Here is a 15,732-nt window from a genome sequence, read left to right on the forward strand (position 1 = left end):
GACTAGGAGAAGAGGGGCCGAGTTACCACCCAGCGCGGCACCCTTTCCACGGGGCACCGCAGCCCGCGGCCCGGACCTCCGCTTCTGCGACCGAGGGGCCGCCCTCCCGCCCGATTAACCCGCACCGCAGCCAGCGCCGCGGAAGCCGCGAGGGGCGCCGCCGGTCGGAGGCGCTGCGGCGGGGCTCCGGGGCGCCCAGCGGGGCAGGGTCCCGGCGTGCGGCGCAGCGACGGCCCCGCGGCCGCGGCGGGCGGAGTGGGGCGCAAGGGCGACCCCGAGGCGAGGAGAGCCGCGATCCGTGCGCCCCGCCTCGCTCACCCAGCCTGTCGTGGGGACCGCGGCGGCCCCGCAGCCCGGCCCTCGGACGCGCGCCTGAAGGGGGGGGTTAGCTGACCTCTCAGCCGACTGATACCCCGGGACAGCGGCGCCACCGACCGGCGGCGGCCCGCCCCTCCGCTTCTCCAGCCGCGGAGACCGCACGGCCCGGCGCCGGGCGCCTTCAGAACCACTCCGCCTCGTCAGCCCACAGGACGCGGGAGCGCCGCCAGCCGCAGGGGGCGGCCGCCGTCGGCGGGGCGGGACGGCGCCGCGAGGCCGCGCTGCCCCCGCCCTGGACCCCGGTCCCCGGCCGCGCTGCCCACCCCCTCGACCCCCGGCCGCGCTGCCTCCACCCCAACCCCCAGCCCGAGGCCGCGCTGTCCCCGCCCTGGACCCCGGTCCCCGGCCGCGCTGCCTCCACCCCGACCCCCGGGCCGAGGCCGCGCTGTCCCCGCCCTGGACCCCGGTCCCCGGCCGCGCTGCCTCCACCCCGACCCCCGGGCCGAGGCCGCGCTGTCCCCGCCCTGGACCCCGGTCCCCGGCCGCGATGCCTCCACCCCGACCCCCGGCCCGAGGCCGCGCTGTCCCCGCCCTGGACCCCGGTCCCCGGCCGCGCTGCCTCCACCCCGACCCCCGGCCCGAGGCCGCGCTGTCCCCGCCCTGGACCCCGGTCCCCGGCCGCGCTGCCTCCACCCCGACCCCCGGCCCGAGGCTGCGCTGCCCCGACCCCGGCCCCTGGCCCGAGGCCGCGCTGCCCCCACCCCAGGCCCGGCCTCCATCCAGTCCCCACCCAGCCCCCGGCCCCCGCCCCGAGGCGGCCCCCGCCCGGCTCCGCTCCGCCTCCTGCGCCGCGTCGCGGGCTCCTCGGCCTCGGGTCGGGCCGGCGCGCCACTTACCCGCCGCGGTGGGGTTTACGTAGCGGACTCGTCACAGCTGACGGACGGAGGAGGTGGAGGCGGCACCCGACCGCCGCTCGGGAGCCGCGCCGCCGCCCAGCAACCCGGCGCCGCCGGCCCACGTCGCCCCACGTCAGCTCTGATGCGGCCGCCGCCTCCCCACCAGCTGGGCCCAAAAGCCGCGCAGCCGCCTTCGGAACCGCGTCCTCGCGCCCCGCCCTCCGCCGCCCGGCTCGGCGACTGCCTCCTGGGGCAGCCCGGCGGAAAGATCCAAGGCTCGAACCCCGCCCCCTGCAGGCCGCCCGCGGGAGTGCGGCGCTGACAATCCAACAATTAAATGGAACGGGGCAGGGGAGGGGGAAGGAGACGGCGGGGGCGGGGCGGGGGCGGGGCGGGGGGCGGGGCCGGGAGGAGGAAGGCCGAGTCCGAGGCGGGGCCGGGGGGCGGGCTGGAGGCCCGACGCTGCCCCGCCACGCGGGCGCCTGGAAGCCGGTTATCTGCTCGCTAGGTTAACGGCAGCCGCCAAGGCCTCTACCCCTCGAGGTCACCTCTCCTCTAGGCTGCCGGCCAGGGCGTCCTCGTCCCTAACCCCAAGCCGAGGTCCGCGAGCGTCGTGGGACGCTTGCGGCCGGAGGCGCATCCTGCGACCCCCGGGGATGCCGAGTGGGCCTCCGGAGCGTGGCCATCCCGAGAGACGCCCTTCTGCCCAGAGTCCCCGGCTGGACGCGAGCCCCCCGGATGCGCCCTGCCGCCGCCTCCGCGGTGACCTTGTCTCTGCGTCAGTGTCGCGGAGAAACAGCGACAGACCCGCTGGAGATGTGACAGCAGAGGAAGGCCTTTGATAACAAGCAAACCCCTGCCTCTGGGAGAGTCCAGCTTTCGCCCGGCTGAACGCCGGGGCTTCCAGAGGAGCGGTTCTGTCCCGTAGAGCAGTCACCTGTTGTCAACCGGGAGCCCATTCTTGCGTGCTCGGAACAGGCGAAGTTGTAAGGCGGAGTACGCGCTCAAAAAGGCGGGGCTTTTAGCCTAAAAGCAAGCCTCTTTACGTTTAGAAAAGACGAATTTCCCACAATGACCTACCACCCACCTCGTGGCGCTCAGGAGTGCGGCTCGCTGGAGACCGCGGTGGAGGACGCTACTTGAAAAGTTGCTGAGGAAAGGGGACAAAAGCATTTGTCAACGTAGGGCAGGTAGAGAAGGGAAGCTTTGTGAAATATTAGACGCCCACCAGAGCGGAAGAAAACCTTGGACTCTTCAGTGCTAGATTTTTGCCACCCTGAACTACTTGCAGCTTTAATGCATGCTAGCAGAGATAAGAAAGTAAAAACCCGGTAAGTTCACTTCCCGCTCTTGACATAGGCAGAATTCTGAAGTTCCTCCTCCTAGTATAATAGATGATGTCTATCTCCACCACCTTATAAAAATTAAGTTCTTAATGAGAAACATTAGCAAATTAGTAAAATGTAAAAGTTAACCAAGTCCTTTTTGTGTGTGGTTAGACAAGGCTGGCACAGTATATTTATCCATAAGTAACCCATACAGTTTATTTTAGCTCAGAAAATAGGGGCCATTGGAAGGAAAGACAAGAAAAAAGGCCAGATTACTAAACCCTGAAAACAATGCCATTCGTTATGGTCGAGACTGACCATGTGCCGGATGGATAGATTTTAAGCTACAAGTGATTTGGGGGAAACTGTGATCATTCTCCTTCCCAAAACATTGTTCTCCACCTATTTGTTTATTCCTAAATTTCTCCAACAAAGTATACATTACATAGAATTTATTAGACATAGGCCTTAAAATGCTAGTATGGGTGGGAAATCAACCCTTACTTAGATGTAAATGTCCAGTCCTTCTGGAGAGCAGGGGAAGAGCACCCGCAGAGGGCAGGAGATAGCAGGAAAGGTACAAGTCGTTTCCTATTGGTGCTACGACAAATTACCACAAACTCAGTGGCTTAAAACAACACCAATTTATTATCCAGCGGTTCCATAGGTCAAAAGTCCAATCCACATCTCACAGAGCTAAAATCAAGAGGTCAGCTCCAGGGTCAGCTCCTTGCCTTCTCCAGCTCCTAGATGCAGCCCACATCCCTTGGCTCATGGCCCTTTCCTACCATCTTCAAAACCGGCAACAGCTGATCGAGTCCATCTCTTTGATTCTCTCTCTTGCTTCTGTCTTCTACTTATAAGAACCCCCGTGATTACATTGGGCCCACCCTGATAATCCAGGATAATCTCCCCATCTCAAAATAACTGATTAGCAACCTTAATGCCACCTGCAACCTTCATTTTCCTTTGCCATGCAACCTAATATATTCACAGGTTCCAGGGGTTAAGTGTAGATGTGTTTGTGGTGCCATGATTCTGCCTACCCACAGTAAAGGATGCCAAAAGAGGCTTGAGCTCCTGGGACAAACCACCTGCCTGTCGGAGTCATCCCTTAAAAGTGATTCAAGCATTTGATTAGAAATGCCAATGACAGATTTTTCAGTTTCTCATCTTTACAACTACTGTAAAGATGATAGAACATTTTAAATGGAATATCAGGGATAAAGAAGAGCAGCATGGTTATAGAGTATTCTTATTTTGTATGGTCAGCCACTATAGTCTCAAAGTGCCTTCATAATTTGCACTTAGTAGGACCTACTCTAAATCCAAGCTTTGTTCAAATCTAATTTTCATAGATCAAGGGAAATTGTATCCACAAGAACTGTTTCTATCACAGAATAGGAATTCATATCAGGCCAAAAGAATTATAGGAATGGCAATTTCTTGTTTTCGAAATATTTTTTACTATGTTCCCTATAATACCAATATTTCACTGCTATATGTATGTATGCTTAATTATAAAGCTCAGAAACCAGAGACTATGTCTTTTTTTCTCTCTTAATATCAGAGTGTTAGTTATTGGAATACTACATCATTCGTCTGCCAGTGTCCAGGAATACTGTGTTTTGAAGGAACTGGGCAAAGATGATACTTGGGTGACGTACACATACTTGCACGCCCACCAAATCGGGGCCTTGCTATCACCTTGCTGTGAGCTGTAATAGAAGTTAAAAATCATAGAGTCCAAGCTGGGTTTGAATCTAGATGTATTAGCTCTGGGCAAGTTTCATGTCCTCTTTAGGAAGGCATAAGTTTTTAAATGGAAAGAATAATAGTACCTACTTCTTTGGGTTGTTACAAAGATTAAATAAAGTATCTGCCGTAAGGTAAGTGCTCAGTAAAAAAAGCTAACCATTTTGGGGTTGGCCCTGTGGCATAGTAGTTGGGTTTGGCGTGATCCGCTTTGGCAGCCCAGGTTCTTGTTTTCGGATCCTGGGCACAGACAGACTCCACTCGTCAAGCCATGTTGTGGCAGCAACCCTCATACAAAATAGAGGAAGACTGGCACAGATGTTAGCTCAGGGCTAAGCAAAAAAAAAAAAAGAGGAATATTGGCAACAGGTGTTAGCTCAGAGCAAATCTTCCTCACCAAAAAAATAAAAATAAAAAATTTAAAAAGGTAGCCATTTTTATATTGGTCCACTGTGTAGGTTTTTGGGTTCCTCACCTAGGCAATATTTAGTTCTCTGTTGAGGAGAGACAGCTAGACTACCTACTTTCCTGAGAAAATACAGGCTGTCACTCAACACCCTCATCCTCTCTCCTCACCTCAAAATATCTCTATCTTAAACTGTTCCTCCCTTTTTGGGTCAAGAGGAGTGCCTCCTTTTTTTTCCTTTCCAAATCCAATTGTAATATGTGTCATTTCTTTCTCATATCAGATCTGCTCAATTATCAGCTGCCTTGTACCTTCAGTCTCTTTCTTCCTCTTGGCTCCTTCTCCTCTTCCTGCAAATGCATTTTTATCTTGTCTCTCCTTGAAAACTCTTGACACTGCTTCTCTTGCAAGGAAGGTTACAGAGTTGCCAACTCCAGGGTGCACATTCACAGTACATTTTTTGCCCCTATGCCTGTTGTTCCATCTCTTGCCATTCTCTCTCTCAGACTTCTCAAGAATAGAAGGCACTTGCTGTGGTCGCTTCCTTACCATCCACTTTTTTATTTCTTATTCTCTGGCTATCTGATTTTTGCCCTCTTCTCTCCTCTTTCTGATTACACTTTTTCTCATTCTTCATACTCTTTGATCTCTTATCCTCATCTGACATTACCAGTTACTCCTACCTTCATAATATCATCTCCTCCCTGAGTTTCCATGACACTTGACTCTCCTGGTTTCGCTCCTCTGCTTTGCTTTGCTACTGCAGACAGTCCTGAATTTTCTGCCCTTAGACATCTTCCACAGTGTCTTCCTTAGTTATCTCATCATTCCTGTTTATTTGGAAAGAAAATTCTAAAATTTATACCCAAGCTCCCGACTTCTTTCCCTATCACCAGGTCATATTTCCAATCACCTGATAGAAATTTCCACTTGCATGGCCTAGGATCATTTCCAACTCAGTAGATTCAAAACTGCATATATCATCTTCCCTCTGCATACTTGAACCTTGGGGTTTTTTTTGTTTCAAAAATGTTAATAGCACTTTTCAGCTCCCAGTCATCCTGCCTCTGATCCTTGAAGTCATTTTGGTCATGCTTTACTATACCATTGAGGATCCATTTAGTAAATAATTTGAAGTGCCTACTATGTTCTAGGCCTTATGTTAAATGCCACGTCCTATTACTTTTACCTGTAGAAGTCGGCATCTACCCTTTCCTTCTCATTCCTGCTATCACTAGTCTGATTGGGGTCATCCTTGCCTTGATATAATTCATTGTAAGTGTTTCTGTCTGGCTCATTTTCCTCATGCATGGCTCTCACGATGTGATTCTCTTCTTAAAAGTCTAGAATGACTAAGAAGGACTGAGACTTAAAGGGTCAGAGGTGGAAAGGAGACTGAATTCCCTTTGGTGGCCTCCTGAATTTTGTACTACATGTATTGCATATTCTAAAGACATAAAATTTTAATTAAAACAAAGAAAAACTTCAGTACAATCTTATTGGCTAACAAAGTCCAAATCCCTTAGTTCAGCATAAAGCCCTTCATGATCCGGGTCCAGCTTAAGTCTGCAGCCCTGCTCTGTATTAGTCCCTTCTGTTTCCTGCCACACTGGTTCCCATACCTTGCTGCACCTCAGGATCATCTGAAGGGCTTGTTGAAAAGACGTGTTCCCGGGCCCTAGGCCCTACCAACTGACATACTGAGTCAGAATCTCCAAAGGAACAGCCTGCAAATCTACCTTTTCTAGAGTTTCCAGATCAGTCTGACAAACTGCAAGATTATTACTCTGCAGCACGTTAGCCAAGCTTTCCCACTTCCTGTTCCATATATTTTCCTTACATTTTCCAATCTTTTTGGCCTGTATTCACTCCATTTTCTCACCAATTCTCTATATCTACCTGTTGAAATCTTACCCATCCTTTAAGACCCAGCTTACGTACCACCTCTTTAGAAATAATCCATCTCTTCTTTGCTTGTGATTAATGATTATTGTCAGGGCTCCAGAGCCAGAATTATGAGTTAAAATTCCATTTTTCATCCTTTACTAGCTGTATAAATGTTGGGCAAGTTCCTAATCCTCTCTGTGCCTCAGTTTCCTCACTTGTGAAATGAGGATGATGTTAGTACATGCCTCATGGGTTGTTGCGAGAACTAATTCATTTAAAGTAGGTAGAACTTTGTGCCTGGCCCAAAGTAAGCACTAAATAAATGTTAGCTATAATTAATACTTTATGATTTGCCCAAGTTCCTTTGTTGACTTGCGTGGAATCTGAGAGCTAGAAAGAACCTTAAAAATCTAAAACAGCTCCTTTGTTTTATAGATTAGAAAGTGGAGGCTGAGAGGTTACAACACTTGCTTTGGCTAATAAATAGTAATATCAGGACTAGAATCCAGGATTTGTGTCTTTTAATCCTGTACTACTTCCACTATACCCAAGATCTGGGAATTTTGCATTGTTCAAATGACTGTCTTCCTACTTTGTTTATTTTACTGATTTACCCCAGGAGAGAATTAGAAATGGATTCACTTTAATGCATTTTACATAGGCCCTTTCTATTCAAGCTAGGATTTGAGGCTCTGAAAAATATAATGTGCCCAGTTAAAATATTTGAGAATGATAAAACAAGTCAGTGTAATGTGTACTTGATTTATTATGTCTCCAATATGCTGTTTGGCAAGAAATGTTTCATTCTACTAGAAAGTTAACAGTTCTAGGTTCCAACATAGGAAATATCCTTCTATATGTGGGTGTGTGAACTTTGTTCTTTGAGTTCGGTAAACTTAAACTTCCAAATCTAATATGCTCTGAACTCAGCAGAATATTTAGAACTGTAGTTAAAGGATGGATATTATAATAAAAACTCAGGCCACTGAATTCTTTAAACCTGTGAGATTATTTGCAGTCACTAAACTATGTCTAATTTTTTAAATCATAAAAATGCAATGAAAATCTACTTTCAAATGTTTTTCTACATTGTTTTAATTGACAACAAATTCACTTTCACCAGATTTTCTGTTTACACACATAATTACATTTAGCTATTGTCAGAGAAAACCATAAGGCTGGAAAACTATGAAGCTTGGCTAAAATTGACCTCTGTTCAACCCTAGAAATTGCAGGATTTAATAGAATTGGTATAGAGACTTGGTTCTGTTCTCTGAATATTTTTTGGTAGAATAATGGTAGTAATTGGTATTTCTTTTATTTTTATATTTTTAGGTATGTAGACGAGAGGCTGGCCAGCCCTGGTGGTCTGGTGGTTAAGATTCAGTGCTTTTGTCACCATGGCCTGGATTCATTTCCCGTCAGGGAACCATACCACCCGTTGAATCACGCCATACATCTGTTGGTTGTCATACTATGGCAGCTGCTTATTGCTGTGATGCTGAAAGCTTTGCCACCAGGATTCACATACCAGCACGGTCACCCATGGTGCACAGGTTTCAGTGGAGTTTCCAGACCAGACAGACTAGGAAGGAGGACCTGGCCACCCACTTCCAAAGAAATTGGCCGTGAAAACCCTATGAATAACAGCAGAACCTTGTCTGATATAGGGCCAGAAGGAGAGAGGATGGCACAAAAAGACAGGGCAGGGTTCCGCTAGGAGTCAGAATCGATTGGATGGCACTAACAACAAAGATGAGATGCCAGAGGAACACCAGCGTGGTAAAGATGTCAATAATAATTCATAGAGTGTAAGAACTGCTTTTTAAGTACTTTATTAATCATTTTAATTATTAAGAAGAAATTTGAAATTAGTCCCAGAATTAAGTCCAATGACTATTATATAAGGCCCTTCAAAACAATCACGCCCCACTTTACAAGAGATTAGAAGGTTACTGGATTAAAATAAAACAGCACCTCCTATGACGAGGAGGGTTCATTCTAGCAACTGTTTGGGACAGGGACTAAATTCTGAAGACTAAATTCCATTACATTGAAATGGCAGCTGTCAAATCTCAGTTGTGCACATGATTGTTAGAAAAAGGCGAAATCAAGGTGAGCCAAACTGAAAACACATGTCGAGAGCTAGGTAAAAAGCATCAGGTTGGATTGACTCATGATGAGATGGGCAACTGATCGATCAGACCAAAAAGAGGAAACGCAAGACCGTTAACACGGAGCAGGGAGTGTCAGTGCTTTAAGGGGGTCGGGTGCTCTGGAATCCTAAATCAGGTTGTTGGAAAGGGGGTTAGGGGTGGAGAGAAGGAGAGAATGGGAGGGAAAAGGTAAGAGGGTAGAAGGCTGTATACACACACACACACACACACACACACACACATACACACAGTTGGCCTTCCCTATCCGTGGGTTCCTCATTGGTGGATTCAACTGATGCAGATGGAAAGGTCTGTTATAGTTGCATCTGTACTGAACACATACAGACTTTTTTTCCTTGTCCTTATTCCCTAAACAATACAGTAAAACAACTATTTACATAGCATTTACATTTTATTAGGTATTATAAGTAGTCTAGTGGTGATTTAAAGTATATGGGAGGATGTGTGTGGGTTATATGCAAATACTATGCCATTTTATAGAAGGGACTTGAGCATACCTGGTATACTTGAGCATACTTTTGGTATCTGCGGGGGTCCTAGAACCAATCTCTGGTGGGTATCAAGGGACAACTGTACGTATGTGTATATATCCACCCAGCCCCCTTCAAGCCCATAAGAACTACAGCAAGGGAGAAGCCAGGCATGAGGAAAAGAGAGAGATTGTCATTATCAATATATTTCATATTGGAAAAGGGCTCTGCCATTTTTTTGCTCTGTGACTTTAGCCTCCCTCTCAGCCCACTTTTCTTTAGCTGTAGAAGAGAGATCATAATAGCGACCGCATAAGGTATTTTCAAAGAATAAATTAATAAAAATGTAAAGGCTTTGGTACAGTATTTTCAAAGAATAAATTAATAAAGATGTAAAGGCTTTGGTACAGAATGTAACACTAAGCGCTCAATAAATATTAGCTATCATTACTTTATTAGCCAGTTTATATCATATTCATAATATAGTAGAAGAGGTAGTAGACACATTTAGAAATCATCTAGGAAAGTTTAACCCCCGAGTACATGTACTTCTTACATTTTGAACTTAACGACATGTAAAAATCCTATCCACGAGAGCCAGTTGTACACCACCAAATGTAACGGCCCTTCAGTCTGATGAAGATTCTCATCTTGACCAAACTCTAGCCAGGCTCCTCTGAGCCCTTTTCTCACCTTGACCTTTAAAGACTGGAACGAAGGGCAAACATAGTTTCTAATACCTCAAGGCCGCATCCCTAGGATGACCCTAGCCCCCTTAGAGTGCCTGCCTGAGCAAACTCAAAGCTGCCAGAAGAATCTGCAGCTTGTTCCAGCCAACACCTAAAGAAAGGGCCCGTCTCCCAGTTGCTGTGGGAGGGTAGGAGCTTCGATAAGCAACAGTTAACAAACCCAATGGGTTTCACATGGCCCAACCCTGACTTCGCACTTTTTATAATTGATCACTTCCCTGACTCTGCCGCACCCCATTCACCCCCCTCCCTATTCTTGCATTCTCCCTTTAAAAAGCCCAATCACTTCTCTATAAATCAAAGTTGAGTTCAGTTCATGCGGGACTCTTTTCCCTATTGCAATAGTATATACAGTAGTCTCCCATTATCTGCAGTTTCAGTTACCCAAGGTCAACCATGGTCTGAAAATATTAAATGGAAAATTCCAGAAATAAACAACTCATGTTTTAAATTGCATGCCATTCTGAGTAGGGTGATGAAGTCTTGTGCAATCTCGTGCCGTCTTGCTCCATCCCCTGCCCAGGACATGAATCATCTCTTTGTCCAGCATATTCATGCTGTATATGCTACTAACTTGTTAGTCACCTAGTAGCCATCTGGGTCATCAGACCAATCGTTGTCGTATCGCAGTGCTTGTGTTCAAGTAACCCTTATTTTACTTAATGGGCCCAAAGTACAAGAATATTGATGGTGGCAATTTCGCTATGTGAAAGAGCAGCCATAAAGTGCTTCCCTTAAGTGAAAAAGTGAAAGTTCTCAACTTAACAAGGAAAGGAAAAAAATCACATGCTGACGTTGCTAAAATCTACTGTAACTCTTATTACAGTATATGGTTATAATTGTTCTATTTTGTTATTAGTTGTTAATCTCTTACTATGCCTAATTTACAAATTAAACTTTATCATAGGTATATATCTATAGGAAAACACATATATTAGGTTCGGTACTATTCGTGGTTTCAGGCATCCACTGGGGGCCTTGGAACGCATCCCCGCAGATAAGGGATAAGGAGGGACTACTGTATTTGATTAAATTCTGTTCTTACCACTTTCACTAGTGTCTGGCTTTGTTTATCCATGACAAGTCACAGGAAGCATTAAACATCCCTGAGTCACCTCGCCATCTATGACAGGCAGGCAAACTTTCCGATCCTCCTGTTTCTTCTATTACTTTCTTCATTGGAGAGACGTTTTTGGTACCTGCCACGCTCCCCTCCTTGGCCTTGGAGTGCTTGCATTCCAGTTAGGTCCACTGCAGGCTGCAGTGCTCTCCCTCCCTCATGTGGGATGCTGTGCCTTCCTCTGACGCTTCCACACCGGTGCCCACGCTGCATCCTCACACCTTCAGCCTGTAGTTTCTCCTTCACCTCTTTTCAACTCTTTCTTAATTGCTAAAGGAAAGGAAAAAAGACTCCTTGCTTTCTCTAATTCTATTTCATTTAGGAAGCCAGAACACATGTCTAATCACACCCCTTGGGCATAATAGTAGAGGTAGTAATAGACCTATTTGAAGGAAAAAGAAATGTTCAAGTTCTAAAATAAAATTAGGCTAAAAAAGAGTCAATGCCTTCAAGCTCTGAGGAACTCATTAATGTGTGAAGTTCTGTTTAGAATTTCCACAAACGCCTCCACTGATGAAGTAATGTTTCTCTAGTGATACCATCCTCCATCTTCAGCATACAAAATAAATTTAAGAACTCCTTCTACTTTATCTTCCTTCTGTTTGTTAATTACTTATAATTCAGAAGTGTTGTATGTTTCACTCATTAAGAAATGTTTAGGGGGCCGGCCCCATGCCCCAGTGGTTAAGTTCTCATGCTCCGCTTTGGGAGCCTGGGGTTTCGCCAGTTTGGATCCTGGGTGTGGACATGGCACCGCTCATTGGGCCATGCTGGGTTGGCGTCCCACATAGCACAACCAGAAGGCCCTACAGCTAGAATATATAACTATGTACTGGGGCGCTTTGGGAAGAAGAAGAAGATTGGCAACAGATGTTAGCTCAGGTGCCAATCTTAAAAAAGGGAAGAAATATTTAGACAGATGTTAACTAGACTTATTGTGGTGATCATTTCATAATGTACATAAATATCAAATCACTATGTGTACACCTGAAGTGAATAGGATATTGTATGTCAATCATACTTCAATATTAAAAAAGAAATATTTTTGGAGGACATACTTCATTCAAGGAGAACAGTCCATAGTGATTACATTATGGCTTAAATAGGCTTCATGCTACTATTATTTATGCTATTTTGCCGTGGAAAAATATTTTTCCTTCTAAACAGTTAATTTTTCATCAAACCTTTAGAATACAGTTCATCTGTAAATTGTATATAATTTTCAAATTCAGAGATTAATGAATTGGTAATAAAATTTTCTGCACTAAGTCTTGACTTGTGAAAATCAAGATAGGATGGGCTTTTCATGTTCTCAATTCCTGAAACATGCTACCTCAGACCCTTTTCACATGCCATTCCCTCTGACTGTAATACTTTTCCCTTTCTTTTGCCTAGTTAATTTGTGTTCGTCCTTCAGAGCTTGGCTCATTATGTCTTCTTCAGTGAAGCTTCCCTTTATTTGACAGACTGGATTAAGCCACTTTAACCATTTATATGCTTTCACTTTAGACTTCTCTTTTGTAGCACTTACCATAATTGCAGTTAAGTGATTATGTCCACGAGTATTTAAAGCCTATCTCTCCTGCTAGAGTATAAACTCCACGATGGCCACGGTTTCTTTCAATACTGTTTCCATAAAAACTCCTAAATTATCCCTTAGGATCACCTATAAGAAGTCAGGACATTATGGGGAACCCATTACGTAGCCCCCAACACAGTTGCGTGCTCACCTTAGGCTCTTGAATACCTGTCTGTTTGCTTTACTTGACTTGTAGAGTTCATGTCATGTGCTGGAGATGTTTAATAACTGTTTTCTAATAAGATGAGGACTAAGAAGAGTCTTGTGAAAAATGTACTTGAAATGAAGGATTAGCCAGCATGTCTCTATAAAACGTAAGGGAAGTGATATGCATATTATTTTGTATATAAAATACCTCATTTTTAAGCATGCTTCATCGATAGTAAGTACTCTAACTAGAATTTACCAAGTTCTTGGTCTTCATAAAGCGACAACCTCTTATTTATTAGGTTATAGTGCCATCATGTGGACATTTTATTTTCCTAAAATAAAATGTAGCATTTTTGAAGACGACAGTAGAAAACCACTATTGGGAAACCCAGCCATTCCACACCGAAGCATGACAACTTGTAATTTAGTATTGCTTTCTAAGACTGGCTGTGTAAGATTCCCGTGGGGATTTCTAATCTGAATTGTTAGTATGCAGAGTTTGGAAACACTCATTTGAATGATAAAAGCAACCTTCTGAATGTGATGGCTTGAAGATTCATGCAGTCCCTGCCTCAACCAGGTTTTTCTTTTCTGTTTTACTTTTGTTTATCGGTCTATTTTAAAGGATACAGATGAACAGCCAGATGAAAAGATACACAGATCAAGAAGGGAATCCTTCCAGAAACACATGACCTCCAGTCCCTCGGAGTTGAGGTGTGCCCCCTCCCGGCACATGGGTGTGTTCACCGACCCCGAAGCTCTCAGAATCCCATAGTTTAGGGATTTTTAGGGTGGCCGCATCCCGAGGGCAATCTTCAGCCTCCTTCCTTCCCCCGAGGATGGGGGAAGGGGCTGAAAGTTCCAAGTTTCCAACCAAGGCTTGGACTTTCCGTGACCAGCCCCCTGAAGCTACCTAAGAGGCCACCAGGAGTCACTTCATTAGAACAAAAGGTGCTCCTGTCACCCAGGAAATTCCAAGGGGTGCAGGGGCTCTGTGTCAGGAATCAGGGTGTCGACGAAAACAATCCACAACCAATCTATAAATGAAAATTTGGGAGAGTTTATTCTGAGCTAAAATCTGAGGACCATGGCCCAGGGCCTTTCTTCCTGAAGGAAGAAAGGGCACCAAAGAAGTGGGGTACACAGAGCGGTTATATACCCCCAAACAGGATGTTTCACATATGATTGAAATGTCCCTTTTGCAAAAGTCTCGAGACTGCTCTGTCGGCACAGCGATTGATGGAAATAGCAGGTAGGTCTGCTGTCTCGGTGGACACAGCAGGGTGGCAGGTCTGTTGTCTCCAGCTGAGTGGTCACAGGTGAGCTGGGTGGTCAAAGGTGAGCGCAGCAATCAGTTCGTAGCCTAAGGAAAGATGCTTATCCTTAAGGAAATGCCAATGTGGGGGGAAGTTGCACCTTTATCTTAAGGCCATTTGTTCTTACCACAGGAAATGTTTAAAGCAGATATGCAATGCGAGCTCAATGGCCACAGTCAGGCCCTTTTGGAAAAAACAGTCAGGCTGAATTAGGTTTACACCAAATGGCTTCCTCATATACTCCAATATATCCTATTGCTTGCCATTTCTATTTGTCAAGGGAAAGAGACCAAATATATATTTCTCGTTATGTCACAATTAGCCATTCTCATAGGTGTTCAGAGGCATCTCTGTTGTTTTTATTTGCATTTCCCTCTGGACTAACAATGTTGAGCTAAGCACCTTTTCACGGAATTATTTTCCCCCTCTCTATCTTCTTTGGTGAAACATCTTTGCCCATTTTTTAATCGGGTTTTTTGTTTTCTTGTTATTGACTTTTGAGAATTATTTATACATTCTAGGTAGAAGTCCTTATTATATATGTGTCCTGCAAGTATTTTCTCCCTGTCTCAGCTTGTGTCTTTATTATCCTAATCACAGCTTTTGTTTTTTTTGTTTTTTTGTGTTTTTTTTGGAGGAAGATTAGCCCTCAGCTAACTACTGCCAATCCTCCTCTTTTTGCTGAGGAAGCCTGGCCCTGAGCTCACATCCGTGCCCATCTTCCTCTAGTTTATACGTGGGACGCCTACCACAGCATGGCTGCCAAGCAGTGCCATGTCAGCACCCAGGATCCGAACCAGCGAACCCCGGGCCGCCGAGAAGCGGAACGTGCGAACTTAACCGCTGCGCCACCGGGCTGGCCCCCCTAATCACAGCTTTTGAAGAGAAGTTTTTAACTTTGATGAAATCCAACCTATCAATTTATTATTTTATGAGTCAAGACTTTGGTGTCAAACCTAAAGAAATCTTTGCCTAAAGAACAAAGATTTTTCTCATATGTTTTCTTCTAGAAGGATAATAATCTCAGATTTTACTGATCAGCTTTTTAAATTTCTTTGTTTATGGTTATGAGGCTGTGAAAAAGAAATCAGGAGACAAAGTCTTTTTTGCCACGTTAATAGTAAAAAATGAATTTTAATGTAAAAAATCAACAGAATCACCCAGACTGGCTCAGGAGAGCAATATAGTCTATGGAAAAGAGTTCCAAAAAGATAAGCTCCTTGAAAATTCCAGTGAATCTAGATATGAATACCAAAATATCTGTGTAAAAGGCTAAGTGCAATGACTGTCGTGGAGAGCTAAGCATTAGTTGGTGAATCCACTCAAAGTTAAACTGACATTCACCAGGAACTAAACATGGTAAAGTATATGGTTCAAGCAACTCTGCATCACAGATGTGGACCCACAGAAATAGAGAGTTGGAAGGAACTTTAGAATTCTTCTGTTTTAAAACTTTACTTAGCAGTTTAACTCCTTTTTAAGGTGAATAACTGAACTGATAAAAACAAGTACTCTCTTTGAAGCTGAGACTGAGCCCTACCTCCTCCAAGAAGGAAGATGTGGTTGAAAACGTCCTTTGGA

General features: G+C 45.6%; 1 protein-coding gene and 1 long non-coding RNA gene across 25 annotated transcripts in view; one reads left to right on the top strand and one right to left on the bottom strand.

Annotated features, from left to right (window-relative positions):
- The window catches only part of CREM (cAMP responsive element modulator), a 62,835-nt gene extending 60,843 nt beyond the window's left edge, over nucleotides 1-1,992 (bottom strand). For 11 of the 24 annotated variants that reach the window (XM_023632143.2, XM_023632142.2, XM_023632133.2 and 8 more), the window contains exon 1: nucleotides 1,215-1,992. The gene's annotated coding sequence lies outside the window, so the exon portion shown is untranslated. The remainder of the gene's footprint in view (nucleotides 1-1,214) is intronic. The other 13 variants (XM_070255146.1, XM_070255145.1, XM_070255144.1 and 10 more) reach the window with 8 other exon arrangements.
- LOC111771172 (uncharacterized) lies at nucleotides 1,636-11,039 on the top strand. The gene is made up of 2 exons (XR_002804848.2): nucleotides 1,636-2,545; nucleotides 7,926-11,039. It is a non-coding gene; the product is annotated as an uncharacterized lncRNA (long non-coding RNA).
- The last annotated feature ends 4,693 nt before the right edge of the window (nucleotides 11,040-15,732 follow it).

Source organism: Equus caballus, chromosome 29 (assembly GCF_041296265.1).
Source record: "Equus caballus isolate H_3958 breed thoroughbred chromosome 29, TB-T2T, whole genome shotgun sequence".
Taxonomy (NCBI): Eukaryota; Metazoa; Chordata; class Mammalia; order Perissodactyla; family Equidae; genus Equus; species Equus caballus.